Source organism: Oncorhynchus masou, chromosome 28 (genome assembly GCF_036934945.1).
Source record: "Oncorhynchus masou masou isolate Uvic2021 chromosome 28, UVic_Omas_1.1, whole genome shotgun sequence".
Lineage (NCBI taxonomy): Eukaryota > Metazoa > Chordata > Actinopteri > Salmoniformes > Salmonidae > Oncorhynchus > Oncorhynchus masou.
Genome location: NC_088239.1, coordinates 21,540,632 through 21,558,917, shown reverse-complemented (window position 1 = coordinate 21,558,917; position 18,286 = coordinate 21,540,632). Strand labels below are relative to the sequence as shown.

Sequence of the window (18,286 nt, the reverse complement as noted above, 5' to 3'; positions counted from 1 at the left end):
CTCTCTCTCTCTATATATATCCTGTCTCTCTCTCTCTGTCCTCTCTCTCTCTCTGTCCTCTCTCTCTCTGTCCTCTCTCTGTCCTCTCTCTCTGTCTCTCTCTCTCTGTCCTCTCTCTCTCTCTCTCTCTGTCCTCTCTCTCTCTCTGTCCTCTCTCTCTCTCTCTCTGTCCTCTCTCTCTCTCTCTCTCTGTCCTCTGTCTCTCTCTCTGTCCTCCTCTCTGTCTCTCTCTCTCTGTCTCTCTCTCTGTCCTCTCTCTCTCTCTCTGTCTCTCTCTCTCTGTCCTCTCTCTCTCTGTCTCTCTCTCTCTCTCTCTCTCTCTCTGTCCTCTCCTCTCTGTCCTCTCTCTCTGTCCTCTCTCTCTGTCTGTCCTCTCTCTCTCTCTGTCCTCCTCTCTCTCTGTCTCTCTCTGTCTCTCTCTCTCTGTCTCTCTCTGTCCTCTCTCTCTGTCCTCTCTCTCTCTCTGTCTCTCTCTCTGTCCTCTCTGTCTCTCTCTGTCCTCTCTCTCTGTCCTCTGTCTCTCTGTCCTCTCTCTCTGTCCCTCTCTGTCTCTCTCTCTCTCTGTCCTCTCTCTCTCTCTCTCTGTCCTCTCCTCTGTCTCTCTCTCTGTCCTCTCTCTGTCTGTCTCTCTGTCCTCTCTCTCTCTCTGTCCTCTCTCTCTCTGTCCTCTCTCTCTGTCTCTCTCTGTCCTCTCTCTCTCTGTCTCTCTCTCTCTCTCTGTCTCTCTCTCTCTCTGTCTCTGTCTCTCTCTCTCTGTCTCTCTGTCTCTCTCTCTGTCCTCTCTCTCTCTGTCCCTCTCTCTGTCCTCTGTCTCTCTCTCTCTCTGTCTCTCTCTCTGTCCTCTCTGTCCTCTCTCTCTCTGTCTCTCTGTCCCTCTCTCTCTGTCTCTCTCTCTCCATCTGTCTGTCCTCTCTCTCTCTGTCTCTGTCCTCTCTCTGTCTCTCTCTGTACTCTCTCTCTCTCTGTCCCTCTCTCTCTCTCTCTCTCTCTCTCTCTCTCTCTCTGTCCTCTCTCTCTCTCTCTCTGTCCTCTCTCTCTCTCTCTCTCTCTCTCTCTCTGTCCTCTCTCTCTCTCTCTCTCTCTGTCCTCTCTCTCTGTCTCTCTCTCTGTCCTCTCTGTCTCTCTCTCTGTCCTCTCTCTCTGTCCTCTCTCTCTGTCCCCCTCTCTCTCTCTCTGACTCTCTCTCTGTCCTCTCTCTCTGTCCTCTCTCTGTCCTCTCTCTGTCTCTCTCTCTCTCTCTCTCTGTCCTCTCTCTCTGTCCTCTCTCTCTGTCCTCTCTCTCTCTCTGTCCTCTCTCTATCTGTACTCTCTCTCTCTCTCTCTCTCTGTCTCTCTCTGTCCTCTCTCTCTCTCTCTCTCTGTCCTCTCTCTCTGTCCTCTCTCTCTCTCTGTCTCTCTCTCTGTCCTCTCTGTCTCTCTCTCTGTCCTCTCTCTGTCCTCTCTCTCTGTCCTCTCTCTCTCTGTCCCCTCTCTCTCTCTCTGTCTCTCTCTCTGTCCTCTCTCTCTCTGTCCTCTCTTGTCCTCTCTCTCTCTCTGTCCTCTCTCTCTTTGTGTCTCTCGCTCTGTCCTCTCTCTCTGTCCTCTCTCTCTCTCTCTCTCTCTCTCTCTCTCTCTCTGTCCTCTCTTTCACTCTGTCCTCTCTCTCTCTCTGTCCTCTCTCTCTATCCTCTCTCTCCTTGTCCTCTCTTTCTCTCTGTCCTCTCTTTCTCTCTCTGTCCTCTCTTTCTCTCTGTCCTCTGTCCTCTCTCTCTCTGTCCTCTCTCTCTCTGTGTCCTCTCTCTCGCTCTGTCCTCTCTGTCCTCTCTCTCTGTCCTCTCTCTCTGTCCTCTCTCTCTCTGTTCTCTCTCTCTCTGTCTCTCTGTCCTCTCTCTCTCTCTGTCTCTCTCTCTCTCTCTCTCTCTCTCTCTCTCTGTCCTCTCTCTCTGTCCTCTGTCATCTCTCTCTCTGTCCTCTCTCTCTCTGTGTTCTCTCTCTTGCTCTGTCCTCTCTGTCCTCTCTCTCTGTCCTCTCTCTCTCTGTCCTCTCTCTCTCTGTTCTCTCTCTCTGTCTCTCTGTCCTCTCTCTCTCTCTCTCTCTCTCTCTCTCTCTGTCTCTCTCTCTGTCTCTCTCTCTCTCTGTCCTCTCTCTCTCTCTCTCTGTCCCCTCTCTCTCTCTCTGTCCTCTCTCTCTCTGTCCTCTCTCTGTCTGTCCTCTCTCTCTCTCTGTCCCCTCTCTCTCTCTGTCTCTCTCTCTCTGTCCTCTCTCTGTCTGTCCTCTCTCTCTCTCTGTGTCCTCTCTCTCGCTCTCTGTATCTCTCTCGCTCTCGCTCTCTTTTTTTTCTCTCTCTCTCTTTCCCTGCCTTGTATATCTTTTTAGCCTTTTACTGAGCAAGTTTTGAAAACATTTCAAAGCTAAGCTCTGTGAAACAGACAATACAATGTGATGGTGTCTCTCACTCTCTCTCCCGCTTCATTCCTCTTAGCTGTTTTCGATCCAGTCCGTCCCCTCACCGTGACCTGGGCAGCCTAGCTGGCTGGTCTAAGCAACAGTGTTATGGAGCCCCATCCCACTGGCTACTATCTGTCTGTCACCTTCCCAGCTAACGAGGCCCGCTGAGTCCGTAGGGCTGGCCGGGGGCCGGGGGAACTAATTGGAGCAGAGGGCCCAGTTCTCCTGGCGGTGCCATACATCAGAGCCAGGGACACTGTCCCTCTGCTTCTCTCTGGTCTATAGCTATAAATTGATCACATCCCCTTTATTACATAACTCCCCTTTAACTCACTACTGCCCCCTAGCCTCCAGCTCTGTCTCTACAACCACTTCCTTATAGAGACACAGGTTCCTCACATCCTAACCTGAAGCATGCAATGGAAAATGCACAACTCTGCACAAAAATGCACAACTTTGTGGTTGGCTGGTGGTAATCTGATCCTAGATCTGTGGTTAGGGGCAACTTCTTCCTGGAAATAGCAACCTCCTGGACATCTACTCCTGACCCTAGCCACTGATTCATACTTCTTCAGCTGGCTCCATTGTTCCATACAGTACTATCAGCCATGGATCACTTGCAGGGCCCCCAGGTCCTCCATTAGTGGTGATTACTGTCTCATAAATCTGGTCTCACTGGGCCGCTATCAATTACCCAGAAAGAATAAGAGGAGGGCGTGGGGATGACCACACGGTCTCGAGCCCAAGGACGTGCAGGTAACTGCCAAAATAAAGGAAACACCAACATACAGTGTCTTAATAGGGCGTTGGGCCTTGACATACAGTGTCTTAATAGGGCGTTGGGCCTTGACATACAGTGTCTTAATAGGGCGTTGGGCCTTGACATACAGTGTCTTAATAGGGCGTTGTGCCACCACGAGCCAGAACAGCTTCAACGCACATTGGCTTGGCCTAGATTCTACAAGTGTCTGGAACTCTATCTGAGAGATTCAACAGTTATTCTTCAACGACAAATTCCATAATTTGCTGTTTTGTTGATGGTGGTGAAAAAACCCTGTCTCAGGCGCCGCTTCAGAATCTCCCATAAGTGTTGAATTGGGTTGAGATCTGGTGAATGAGATGGCCATGGCATATGATTTGCATAGGTTGCATGCTCATCTAACCATTCCGTGCCCTGCTGATGGGGGCATTGTCATCCTATGGGGGCACAGCCATGGTAGCCAAAATAATGGCCTGCTTAGCATTTTATACATGACCCTGAACATGTTGGAATGATAATTGCTTAATTAACTCTGGAACCACACCTGTGTGGAAGCATCTGCTTTTAGTATACTTTGTATCCCTCGTTTACTCAAGTGTTTAATTATTTTGGCAGTTACCTTAATCTCAAAAGTGGCTGCTTCCTCCCTATGTCATTTCCTTTGTCTCCACAGCACCAATCTACAACCCCGGACAATAGGCGTTCCTCATACCTATCCTATCTTGGTTAGTGCAGATGAAGGAAAGGAGACAACGACTGGAGGATCAAGGTTGCTTATCATAACGACATCGATCCTTCACGGTAATCAATATCAGTCTTAAGCAAACCAACCAAACCCCCAAGAGATCACTAGCGTTCCCCATAATATCAGTTCCTCTAGCATCACCAACAGCTCGAGGGCTTTCACGCCACCACCTGTGCTCATCCATAAACCTGTTGTCGCCCATATCATTGTCCTATTCTGAGCTACTGTAAACCTAGCGCCAGCTGAACAGATCTCTCCCCACCATGTGCGTGCCTTAACAGGGCTTTTCAGGAGCTTACGCGACAGCTGGCTAGGAACCACCGTGGCTGGGTCCCTTCCGTTTACTTAGAAGTCCTATGAAGTAGCCGCCAGTGTCTTTGGGTGTGTCCGGAATGGCTTCCCTCTGTCAGATGACAAATGTGATCCAATTGAGGCAGTCAGTGGATAAGCAAGTGTTTAGGGACAAGTAATGGAAGTGTCACTCAACTCACTCTCTATCTCATTCTCTTTGAGAGAAAACAGTAAGCAAGTGAAAAGTGAGCAAAACAAATGATGCCAGTTCCTCCCATAGTCCCTGTAATCTGCATGCACTAGGGTGTTTGTGTGTGTGTTCGTGTGTGTGTCTGTTTGTGTGTGTATTGATCATGGCTGCAAGCGGCTTTAATGTCGGCAGCTGTCTTCAGTCTGCCCTGATCGCAATGGTTGGTGTTAATGGCTTCTTCATGATGCTACCCCCCCCCCCCCATTCTGTTAACACACACAGCCTCTCTAATGACAGCCAGAAAGAGGAGACTGTCTGGCTAGAAAACAAGCTGTAACACACAAACCTCTGTCTCTGGTGGTGTGTGTAGTTATCTGTGTCTTGTGGTGTGTGTGTAGTTCTCTGTGTCAGGTGGTGTGTGTGTAGTTCTCTGGTGGTGTGTGTGTAGTTCTCTGTGTCTGGTGGTGTGTGTGTGTGTAGTTCTCTGTGTCTGGTGGTGTGTGTGTGTGTGTGTGTGTGTGTGTAGTTCTCTGTCTCTGGTGGTGTGTGTGTAGTTCTCTGTGTCTGGTGGTGTGTGTGTGTAGTTCTGTGTCTGGTGGTGTGTGTGTAGTTCTCTGGTGGTGGTGTGTAGTTCTCTGTGTCTGGTGGTGTGTGTGTAGTTCTCTGTGTCTGGTGGTGTGTGTGTAGTTCTGTGTCTGGTGGTGTGTGTGTAGTTCTGTGTCTGGTGGTGTGTGTGTATAGTTCTGTGTCTGGTGTGTGTGTGTAGTTCTGTGTCTGGTGTGTTTGTAGTAGTTCTGTGTCTGGTGGTGTGTGTGTAGTTCTCTGTGTATGGTGGTGTGTGTGTAGTTCTCTGTGTCTGGTGGTGTGTGTAGTTCTTTGTGTCTGGTGGTGTGTGTGTAGTTATCTGTGTCTGGTGGTGTGTGTGTGTAGTTCTGTGTCTGTTGTGTGTGTGTAGTTCTGTGTCTGTGTGTGTGTGTGTGTGTGTGTGTGTGTGTGTGTGTGTGTGTGTGTGTGTGTGTGTGTGTGTGTGTGTGTGTGTGTGTGTGTGTGTGTGTGTGTGTAGTTCTCTGTCTGGTGTGTGTGTGTAGTTCTCTGTCTGGTGTGTGTGTGTAGTTCTGTATCTGGTGTGTGTGTGTGTAGTTCTGTGTATGGGGTGTGTGTGTGTGTGTGTGTGTGTGTGTGTGTGTGTGTGTGTGTGTGTGTGTGTGTGTGTGTGTGTGTGTGTGTGTGTGTGTGTGTGTAGTTCTGTGTCTGGTGTGTGTGTGTGTGTAGTTCTGTGTCTGGTGGTGTGTGTGTAGTTCTGTGTTTGGTGTGTGTGTGTGTGTGTGTGTGTGTGTGTGTAGTTCTGTGTCTGGTGGTGTGTGTGTAGTTCTGTGTCTGGTGTGTGTGTGTGTAGTTCTGTGTCTGGTGTGTGTGTGTGTGTGTGTGTGTGTGTGTGTGTGTGTGTGTGTGTGTGTGTGTGTGTGTGTGTGTGTGTGTGTGTGTGTGTGTGTGTGTGTGTGTGTGTGTGTGTGTGTGTGTGTGTAGTTCTGTGTCTGGTGTGTGTGTGTGTAGTTCTGTGTCTGGTGTGTGTGTGTGTGTGTAGTTCTGTGTCTGGTGGTGTGTGTGTAGTTCTGTGTTTGGTGTGTGTGTGTGTAGTTCTGTGTTTGGTGTGTGTGTGTGTAGTTCTGTGTCTGGTGGTGTGTGTGTAGTTCTGTGTCTGGTGTGTGTGTGTAGTTCTGTGTCTGGTGTGTGTGTGTAGTTCTGTGTCTGGTGTGTGTGTGTAGTTCTGTGTCTGGTGTGTGTGTAGTTCTGTGTCTGGTGTGTGTCTAGTTCTGTGTCTGGTGTGTGTGTGTGTGTAGTTCTGTGTCTGGTGGTGTGTGTGTAGTTCTGTGTCTGGTGGTGTGTGTGTAGTTCTGTGTCTGGTGTGTATGCAACACATTCCCACTTTGAGATACACATTTCCATATTTCTAAGTATTTGCATATGTGTTTCTGGGAGTATACACACTCACATGAAAAAGCCTGGAAGTTGTACGCAAATCTCTTCCACACTCCTCTCCTATTAATTTTGCTTGGACAATAGGTCTCACCTGGGCTGATCAAAAAGCTCACACAGCCTGTCATTTTTTTTCAAATGAGGTGTGCTCTCCAATGACCTCTCCATGCGGTACCACTTATTGTGAACGTGATGTTCTACTGTGATGACTCAACCCAGTGTACACCCGTAGGTGAAATTAGTGTCTGTATGATCCCTAAGGCTATGGTGGTTGAGCTCCCACATACACATATGTGTGTGTGTGTGTGTGTGTGTGTGTGTGTGTGTGTGTGTGTGTGTGTGTGTGTGTGTGTGTGTGTGTGTGTGTGTGTGTGTGTGTGTTTGTGTGTGGCCATGTTCAAGTGCTGTCCGTATTCAAGTGTGGCCGTGCAGGATGAAACAATATGGCCTTGTTCAAGTATTTGTTTTGCAGGATGAAACACCCTCAAGTGGCTGGATAATTGTATTCTGTTATCCTAAGGCCAGGATGTATAATCCATTCAGTACCCTTGAGCAGCATAGAGAATGGTGTGATGTGTGGACGCATCACCATCCCCCTTGAGATCGTTTGAGTTCTCCACTGTAACAAATAGTACCTGCCAACATGTTGCAATCAAGCTGCTGTTGCTATATGTTACTCTGTTCTTCACTGCTCTTGAGATATTTTGACCCTGTAGAAATGCACACATTCCTCCATTTTTTTATTTCTGGGAAGGAATTTCTACAGTAAGAGTCGTTAGCTCACATACTTCACTCTGCACTAAGTGTGCATTCCACTCCGACTGTAAACATTAGCCTGAAGGAATGTCCGCCGGACAGGAAAGGAGAGGAGAGGAGAGAGGATCGTAATCCTAAATCACTCCTGTTGGACCTTGTAGGAAATGGGCCACTCTTCCTCTCTTGAATCTCTTCTACCCTCTCTCTCTCGCTCTCTCGCTCTCTCGCTCTCTCTTTTGAGTCTCTTCTGCCCTCTTTCTCTAGAACTGAGCCTCTGCCACTCTCTTGCCTTATCTCTCTCTCTCTGTACTTCTCTCTCTTTCACACTTACTCTCTGTCTCTCTATCTCCCTCTCCCTCTCCATCTCCATCTCTCCCCCTCTCCAGGGCCCAGAAACTACCCTGAGATCCTCTTGTGTAGTCCACCTTCACCACCAAGTCATTACTCCACATGTTCACTGAACAAAAATATAAATGCAACATGTAAAGTGTTGGTTCCATGTTTTATGGACTGAAGAAAATAAAATCCCAGAAATGTTCCATACGCACGAAAAGCTTATTTCTCTCAAATGTTGTGCACAAATTTGTTTACATCCTTGTTAGTGAGCATTTCTCCATGGCCAAGTTAATCCATTCACCTGACAGGTGTGGCATATCAAGAAGCTAATTAAACAACAGGTTCATTACACCTGGTGCTGAGGACAATAAAAGGCCACTTTAAAATGTGCAGTTTTGTCACACAACACAATGCCACAGATGTCAAGGGCAGGAATGTCCACCAAAGCTGTTGCCAGAGAATCTAATGTTCATGTCTCTACCATAAGCTGCCTGCAACATCGTTTTTGAGATTTTAAGGAATATTTCTGTCTTAATGAAGCTCTTTTGTGGGGAAAAACTCATTCTGATTGGTTGGGCCTGGCTCCCCAGTGGGTGGGCCTGGCTGCACCCCTACCAAGTCTTGTGAAATCCATAGATTATGTCCTTATATGAACTGTAACTCAGTAAAATCTTTGAAATGGTTGCATGTTGTGTTTATATTTTTGTTCAGTATAAATAAACATGATAGCACTACCACAAACACGGATGTCCATTTACCTTTGGTGCTTATATATCACACTATATCCTTCCTTTTGGCTATTTTAAGTTTAATTTGAAGTATTATTTACCATACTGATTACCTTTAAGCTGCACAGCTAACCATGTGTGAAGGGTTAATGAAATGGTAATGGGGTAGAAAGAAGTGTCGTTTTTCAGTTAAATAATACTTTCTCGCTGACGTAACGCAGTCTGGCTAATTTGTAAGGCATTTGTTTTCAAAAGGATTACATCAATTTCTCTACAGCTCTTAAACAAATAAGAACACCTCGATCAAATACCCCATAATGACAAAGTGAAAACATGCTTTTTGACATTTTAGCACATTTATTGAAAATGAAATATACAATACTTTGTTACCTTTGACGGCGATTACAGCTTTGAGACATCATGGGTATGTCTGTATCAGCTTTGCACATCTGGATTTGGGGATTTTCTCCTATTCTCCCTTGCAGATTTTCACAACTTGGATAAATTTGGACAGCAATCTTCAAGTCTTTCCACAGATTTCCAATGGGATTCAAGTCTGGGCCACTCAAGGACTTTCACATTCCAGTATTGCTTTGGCTGTATGCTTTAAGTCATTGTCCTGTTGGAATGTAAATCTTCACCCCCCCAGTCTAAGATTGTTTGCAATCTGAAACAGGTTCTCATCAAGGGTTTACCTGCATTTGCCTCCATTCATTGTTCCCTCTATCCTTACCTGTCTCCCAGTCACTGACCCCCAGCATGCTTCACAGTAGGGATGATGTTAGACAGATGATTTTATTTTACCTTTATTTAAGTAGCCAAGTCAGTTAAGAACAAAATCTTATTTTCAATGACAGCCTAGGAACAGTGGGTTAACTGCCTTGTTCAGAGGCAGAACAATAGATTTTTACCTTTAACTAGTCCAACACTAACCACTAGGCTACCTGCCACCCATGAGCTATGCCTGGTTTTCTCCAACCATAGCACTTTGCATTCAGGCCAAATAGTATGTTTTTGTCTCATTAGTTTTTGTCTCACATGCATTTTTTGCAAGTTCCAGGCCTGCTGTGATGTACCTTTTATCAGGAGTGGCATCCACCTGGCCACTCACCCATAAAGGCCAGATTGGTGAAGTGCTGAAGAGATAGTTGTCCTTCTGGCAAGTTCTCCCATATCAGCCAAGAAACTCTATAGTTCTATCAGAGTGGTCACTGGGTTCTTGGTCACCACCCTGACCAAGGTCCTTCTTGCCCAGTTGCTCAGTTTGTTCAGACAGCCAACTCTAGACAGAGTCTGGGTAGTTCCATTGGGAAACCACTCTGCTCTTGGAAAACTTCAACACTCAAGAAAATCTTTTATACCCTTCCCCAGATATATGCCATATCACAATTCTATGTCGCACATCTACGGACAGTTACTTTGACTTCATGATATAGTTTCTACTTTGACATGTACTGTCATCTGTGGGATCTTACAAAGACCGGTGTGTTTCTTTCGAAATCATGTCCAAACAATAGAATTGGCCACAAGTTGTCGTGACGTCTTGAGGATGATGAAAAGAAAGTAGATGCACCTGAGCTCCATTTGGAGTCATAGCAAACAATTCACACAAAAAATCTCACATTGTCATTATTGGGTATTGTGTGCAGATGGGTGACAGAATCGATGTAATCCACATTGAATTCAGGCAGCCCAATTCCTCAAGTAAACAAGTACATGTATTTTTAAATTGGTGGGTTAGTTAAAAATGTAAAAACATTAGGTTTTCTATAGCAAGATGAAAAGCTAGAAGCATATTTTGGTTGTTTAGTGACTGTTCAACACATCTATTAAAAAAACAGAAATCAAACTTATGTTGATTACTTTCAAGTTATGCAAGAAAAACACAGTATTTTTTTATCAATTTCCTTTTTTGCTTTTTCTCTGAAGAATTGGCTGATCCTAGAGCCTTTAGTCCCTGGAAGGGGGGGGGTTGACGTTTCTGTGTTGCCGTGGCAATGCGGTCTCATTGACATATAATATGCGGTTTTGACATGTATTCTGTTAACAATAGTGTGAGTGACATGAGCAGTACGGGGGGAACGGGTACCAGTGTCCCGTTCCACCACTCTGAGCAGATCATCAGGCCAAACACTTAGACAGCCCGCTATTCATCTACTGCAGGTGTGTAATCAAGCTGTCACTGAGTATGTGAGTGGGGACTTGTTTGGACTTAGAATGGGCCGTGTATGGTTACATGTGTTTGTGCGTGTGTGCGTGCGTGTGACAAGTTGTGTATGTGACAAAGTGGGCCTACCATGCAGGTGTATGGATGTGTGTGGTGTTTTATGTGACACAAACTTCCCACTCTATGTGAATGGGTTTACAGTTGCACAGGTTTACCTACAAGCTGTGAGAATGTATTTGTGCTTTTGAAAGTGACACCGGTTTGATCTGGAAGGGCACAGTGAGGAGTGGGATCCAGCCTAGCGCTGTGAAAGCTCTATCGGTAGCCCGTCGGTAGAACACGACCCAAAGGGCCAAGCTGGAAAACAACCGCTGAGGCTTAATGAAGGCTTAGGCTGAAGATGTCCATTAACTCACCCTCACCTGCGAGAGAGGGATGGAGAAAGAGCGTCCTAGAGAGAGGATCCTCATTGCACACTGCCCACAGAGAGACAGAAATAGGGAGACAAAGAGAGAGAGAGAAAGAGAGAGAAATAAACAAAGAGACAGAGAGAGAGGACAGTGGGACCCTGAAAAGGCTGTGGGACCCTAAAAAGGCTGTGGGACCCCGAACAGGCATTCAGATTCATCACCATCCCATCCCCACATTATGAATGAGTCATGAATGGAGCAGTAGTCTTTTAACAGCTTTAGGTAGAAGTTGTCCATTAACACATATCTAGGATCAGATTACCCTCCCCAAATCCTAATCCTTAACCATTTGCATGATCACACAACTTACCTTAGGTCAGTGTCTGAGGGTAACTTTGTCCTATGCCAACTACTACACATCAATCACATCCCCCCGTCCATCAGTTTTCATTTGTTGCCAGCAGGGGATGAGCTTTGTGACTCATGACACTGAAATGGTTATGAAATGGGAGGGGAAGGTTAGGGTTAGGACATAGACGAACAAACTATGCATGTGACACTACCACACTCCATTCCCAGCAGAAACCTTATCCAAGTGCTGAGCCTGCTTGATAAGCACGTCGGGTGCTGCCCATTAAGGTGATCAGTCAGAGTACCAGTTTGGAGAGCCGTGAGGCTGCTGGTGGGTTTGGTGACCATGAGGTCTTTCCTTAGTTCGGGCATGCCTTCGTCATTATCTGAACACGTAATAATCCGCTTGGACTGGCTGATCAAGAGGTCAATAGAGACAGAGCTGGACCTGGACCAAGGTTGCTGTCTTCCTGGGCACATGTACAGTGGGGCAAAAAAGTATTTAGTCAGCCACCAATTGTGCAAGTTCTCCCACTTAAAAAGATGAGAGGCCTGTAATTTTCATCATAGGTACACTTCAACTATGACACAAAATGAGAAAGAAAATCCAGAAAATCTCATTGTAGGATTTTTAGGAATTTATTTGCAAATTATGGTGGAAAATAAGTATTTGGTCACCTACAAACAAGCAGATTTCTGGCTCTCACAGACCTGTAACTTCTTCTTTAAGAGGCTTCTCTGTCCTCCACTCGTTACCTGTATTAATGGCACCTGTTTGAACTTGTTATCAGTATAAAAGACACCTGTCCACAACCTCAAACAGTCACACTCCAAACTCCACTATGGCCAAGACCAAAGAGCTGTCAAAGGACACCAGAAACAAAATTGTAGACCTGCACCAGGCTGGGAAGACTGAATCTGCAATAGGTAAGCAGCTTGGTTTGAAGAAATCAATGGTGGGAGCAATTATGAGGAATTTGAAGACATACAAGACCACTGATAATCTCCCTCGATCTGGGGCTCCACGCAAGATCTCACCCCGTGGGGTCAAAATGATCACATGAACGGTGAGCAAAAATCCCAGAACCACATGGGGGGACCTAATGAATGACCTGCAGAGAGCTGGGACCAAAGTAACAAAGCCTACCATCAGTAACACACTACACCGCCAGGGACTCAAATCCTGCAGTGCCAGACGTGTCCCCCTGCTTAAGGCAGTGCATGTCCAGGCCCGTCTGAAGTTTGCTAGAGAGCATTTGGATGATCCAGAAGAAGATGGGGAGAATGTCATATGGTCAGATGAAACCAAAATAGTACTTTTTGGTAAAAACTCAACTCGTCGTGTTTGGAGGAGAAAGAATGCTGAGTTGCATCCAAAGAACACCATACCTACTGTGAAGCATGGGGGTGGAAACATCATGCTTTGGGGCTGTTTTTTTGCAAAGGGACCAGGATGACTGGTGTAAAGGAAAGAATGAATGGGGCCATGTATCGTGAGATTTTGAGTGAAAACCTCATTCCATCAACAAGGGCATTGAAGATTAAACGTGGCAGGGTCTTTCAGCATGACAATGATCCCAAACACACCACTCGGGCAACGAAGGAGTGGCTTCGTAAGAAGCATTTCAAGATCCTGGAGTGGCCTAGCCAATCTCCAGATCTCAACCCCATAGAGAATCTTTGGAGGGAGTTGAAAGTCCGTATTGCCCAGCAACAGCCCCAAAACATCACTGCTCTAGAGGAGATCTGCATGGAGGAATGGGCCAAAATACCAGCAACAGTGTGTGAAAACCTTGTGAAGACTTACAGAAAACGTTTGACCTCTGTCATTGCCAACAAAGGGTATATAACAAAGTATTGAGATAAACTTTTGTTATTGACCAAATACTTATTTTCCACCATAATTTGCAAATAAATTCATAAAAAATCCTACAATGTGATTGTCTGGATTTTTTTTCTTCTCATTTTGTCTGTCATAGTTGAAGTGTACCTATGATGAAAATTACAGGCCTCTCTCATCTTTTTAAGTGGGAGAACTTGCGCAATTGGTAGCTGACTAAATACTTTTTTGCCCCACTGTACATTCAACACCTACAGTAGGAGCATACGCTGATTTCTCACATAAATGCACAGATTCGTTCAGGTTACAAACCATGCACATTAACTAGGTCTAGGACCCCTAGACAAAGCGAGTGCAACAATATCCGTAGGCTAGTTATGGGTTTTGTAACACAATCAATTCCAATCAGAGGAAGCACCGCTTTGAGAGTGCTGCCGCTGCCTGTCTTAGTCTGTCCCTATTCAACTCCATTATCCAGAGGGAATGTTGATGAATGACTGTTGGATGGGTAGGCCTTCTGCACACACTTACTGAGAACCAAGCCTCAAATTAGGTGTGTGTGTGTGTGTGTGTGTGTGTGTGAGAGAGAGACACTCTCCTGCCTGCCTCTTGGCTGGTGAGAGACACTCATTACAAATTAAATGTGTCTGATTACATGAATGAGTGCACACTTTGCAACCAGGGCTGTATCTGAAATGGCACCCTATTCCCTATATAGTGCACTACTTTCGACCAGGCCCATAGGGTTCTGGTCAAAGTAGTTTTTTAATGTCACATGCGCAAGTACAGTGAAATGCCTGTCTTGAGCTTCAAACCCAACAATGCAGTAATCAACATCAATGTAGGCCGCCCGGGTGGCGCAGTGGTCTAGGGCACTGCATCACAGTGCTAGCTGTGCCACCAGAGACTGGGTTTGCGCCCAGGCTCTGTCGCAGCCGGCCGTGACTGGGAGGTCCGTGGGGCGACGCACAATTGGCCTAGCGTCATCCGGGTTAGGGAGGGCATGACCGGTAGGGATGTCCTTGTCTCATCGCAAACTAGGGACTCCTGTGGCGGGCCGGGCGCAGTGCACGCTAACCAGGTCGCCAGGTGCACGGTGTTTCCTCCGACACATTGGTACGGCTGGCTTCCGGGTTGGATGTGCGCTGTGTTAAGGAGCAGTAAGGCTTGGTTGAGTTGTGTTTCGGAGGACGCATGGCTTTCAAACCTTCGTCTCTCCCGAGCCCGTACGGGAGTTGTAGTGATGAGACAAGATAGTAACTACTAACAATTGGATACCACGAAATTGGGGAGAAAAGGGGGTAAAATATATATATATATATTTAAACATCAATGTAGCGCAAACAAATGACATAAGGTTGAACAAAAACAAGAAATAAAAATAAGAAATAAGAAAGTAAAAAGCTCAGGTCAGTTCCAATACCATATTTACATACAGTACGAGTCAAAAGTTCTCATTCCAGTGTTTTGCTTTATTTTTACTGTTTTCTACACTGTAGACTAATTGTGAAGACATCAAAACTATGAAATAACACATATGGAATCATGTAATGACCAAAAAGGTGTTTAACAAATCAAAATATACACTACCGTTCAAAAGTTTGGGGTCACTTAGAAATGTCATTGTTTTTGAAAGAAAATAACATCAAATTGATCAGAAATACAGTGTAGACATTTTAATGTTGTAAATGACTATTGTAGCTGGAAACTGCAGATTTTTTAGGTGTCACGTTCTGACCTTTATTTCCTTTGTTTTGTCATTATTTAGTATGGTCAGGGCGTGAGTTGGGGTGGGCAGTCTATGTTTGTTTTTCTATGATTTGGGGATTTCTATATTTCGGCCTAGTATGGTTCTCAATCAGAGGCAGGTGTCATTAGTTGTCTCTGATTGAGAATCATACTTAGGTGGCCTGGGTTTCACTGTTTGTTTGTGGGTGATTGTCTATGTTAGTTGCTTGTTTCAGCACAGTTCTCATTATAGCTTCACGGTCGTTATTCGTTTATTGTTTTGTATAGTTTGTATTCAGTGTTCAGTGCTTTCTTTAATTAAAAAATCATCATGAATACATACCACGCTGCATTTTGGTCCGTTCCTTACGACGATCGTGACAATAGGCATGCAGAGGCCCATTTTCAGCAACCATCACTCCTGTGTTCCAATGGCACGTTGTGTTAGCTAATCCAAGTTTATCATTTTAAAAGGCTAATTGATCATTAGAAAACCCTTTTGCAATTATGTTAGCACAGCTGAAAGCTGTTGTTTTGATTAAAGAAGCAATACAACTGGTCTTCTTTAGACTAGTTGAGTATCTTGAACATAAGCATTTGTGGGTTCGATTACAGGCTCAAAATGGCCAGAAACAAAGTAATTTCTTCTGAAACTCGTCAGTCTATTCTTGTTCTGAGAAATGAAGGCTATTCCATGCGAGAAATTGCCATGAAACTGAAGATCTCGTACAACGCTGTGTACTACTCCCTTCATAGAACAGCACAAACTGGCCCTAACCAGAATATAAAAAGGAGTGGGAGGCCCCGGTGCACAACTGAGCAAGAGGACAAGTACATTAGAAACAGACGCCTCAACTGGCAGCCTCATTAAATTGTACCCGCAGAACACCAGTCTCAACGTCAACAGTGAAGAGGCGACTCTGGGATGCTGGCCTTCTGGGCAGATTTGCAAAGAAAAAGCCATATCTCAGACTGGATTAAGATGGGCAAAATAACACAGACACTGGACAGAGGAACTCTGCCTAGGCCAGCATCCCGGAGTCGCCTCTTTACTGTTGACGTTGAGACTGGTGCTTTGCGGGTACTATTTAATAAAGCTGCCAGTTGAGGACTTGTGAGGCGTCTGTATTTTTTATTTTTTTTGTTGCAAAAATGTAATTATGGGGTACTGTGTGTAGATTGATGAGGGGGGGGATATTGAATCCATTTTAGAATAAGTCTGCAATGTAACAAAATGTTGTAAAAGTGAAGGGGTCTACTGGCCCTGAACAATACACCTGTAAGCCACGGACCAATCAATTCCAGATGTGATTTCATGTTTCACTGACTAAAGCATGCTACATTTACTATGCTCTGTGTGGTTGGCTGAATGCATAGAATAGAATGGAATTTCTATTTCTATGGATGGTTGGATCTTCACGTGCAATTGATTGACTCTGTATAGCACAAAGGATTTACCTCATTCAAAGATGTGGGAGTCCGTGACAACTTGTCATGCTCTGCCCCCAAGTGGTCCAAGTTCAGAATGTGTGTTTGTGTGTGCACGTGTACGTGTGTGTGTAAGCTTTTATGGTGAGTGACTGAGTTTGCACGGATCCTTATGATTCAAATGTTTTTGCAATGGTGGAGGACATGACACTTGTGTCAATTGTCAGTGTTCCAGGGTTGTCAGTTTAATCAGAGGGCTGTGGATATACAGTGCCTTGCGAAAGTATTCGGCCCCCTTGAACTTTGCGACCTTTTGCCAAATTTCAGGCTTCAAACATAAAGATATAAAACTGTATTTTTTGTGAAGAATCAACAACAAGTGGGACACAATCATGAAGTGTAACGACGTTTATTGGATATTTCAAACTTTTTTAACAAATCAAAAACTGAAAAATTGGGCGTGCAAAATTATTCAGCCCCTTTACTTTCAGTGCATCAAACTCTCTCCAGAAGTTCAGTGAGGATCTCTGAATGATCCAATGTTGACCTAAATGACTAATGATGATAAATACAATCCACCTGTGTGTAATCAAGTCTCCGTATAAATGCACCTGCACTGTGATAGTCTCAGAGGTCCGTTAAAAGCGCAGAGAGCATCATGAAGAACAAGGAACACACCAGGCAGGTCCGAGATACTGTTGTGAAGACGTTTCAAGCCGGATTTGGATACAAAAAGATTTCCCAAGCTTTAAACATCCCAAGGAGCACTGTGCAAGCGATAATATTGAAATGGAAGGAGTATCAGACCACTGCAAATCTATCAAGACCTGGCCGTCCCTCTAAACTTTCAGCTCATACAAGGAGAAGACTGATCAGAGATGCAGCCAAGAGGCCCATGATCACTCTGGATGAACTGCAGAGATCTACAGCTGAGGTGGGAGACTCTGTCCATAGGACAACAATCAGTCGTATATTGCACAAATCTGGCCTTTATGGAAGAGTGGCAAGAAGAAAGCCATTTCTTAAAGATATCCATAAAAAGTGTTGTTTAAAGTTTGCCACAAGCCACCTGGGAGACTCACCAAACATGTGGAAGAAGGTGCTCTGGTCAGATGAAACCAAAATTGAACTTTTTGGGACCAATGCAAAACATTATGTTTGGCGTAAAAGAAACACAGCTCATCACCCTGACCACACCATCCCCACTGTCAAACATGGTGGTGGCAGCATCATGGTTTGGGCCTGCTTTTCTTCAGCAGGGACAGGGAAGATTGTTAAAATTGATGGGAAGATGGATGGAGCCAAATACAGGACCATTCTGGAAGAAAACCTGATGGAGTCTGCAAAAGACCTGAGACTGGGACGGAGATTTGCCTTCCAACAAGACAATGATCCAAAACATAAAGCAAAATCTACAATGGAATGGTTCAAAAATAAACATATCCAGGTGTTAGAATGGCCAAGTCAAAGTCCAGACCTGAATCCAATCAAGAATCTGTGGAAAGAACTGAAAACTGCTGTTCACAAATGCTCTCCATCCAACCTCACTGAGCTCGAGCTGTTTTGCAAGGAGGAATGGGAAAAAATTTCAGTCTCTCGATGTGCAAAACTGATAGAGACATACCCCAAGCGACTTACCGCTGTAATCGCAGCAAAAGGTGGCACTACAAAGTATTAACTTAAGGGGGCTGAATAATTTTGCACGCCCTATTTTTCAGTTTTTGATTTGTTAAAAAAGTTTGAAATATCCAATAAATGTCGTTCCACTTCATGATTGTGTCCCACTTGTTGTTGATTCTTCACAAAAAAATACAGTTTTATATCTTTATGTTTGAAGCCTGAAATATGGCAAAAGGTCGCAAAGTTCAAGAGGGCCGAATACTTTCGCAAGGCACTGTAAGTGGGGCTCTGTTGCCTTAGGAAATGTCAAGGCAGGGGAAATCATTTGCCAACTTTGACTCATAGCCAATATTTCAGCCTGTGTGGGGGGGGGTGGCAATTCTCCCTTATGGGGACATTGTCCTGGTCCTCATGAGTACAAAGGCTATTTTAGGCTTAGTGGTTAGTGTAAAGGGCCATCCACACCAAGGACGATAACTATAACATAACTATAACTATAACGATAACGTTGGCAAGCAACCACACCAGCTGA

The 18,286-nt window shown here is 45.1% G+C and overlaps 1 protein-coding gene across 1 annotated transcript in view; it reads left to right on the top strand.

The window, feature by feature from the left end:
- Positions 1 to 18,286, top strand: part of LOC135517354 (potassium voltage-gated channel subfamily H member 2-like) — a 286,040-nt gene that overhangs the window by 136,390 nt on the left and 131,364 nt on the right. The gene's annotated exons all lie outside the window — the stretch shown is intronic.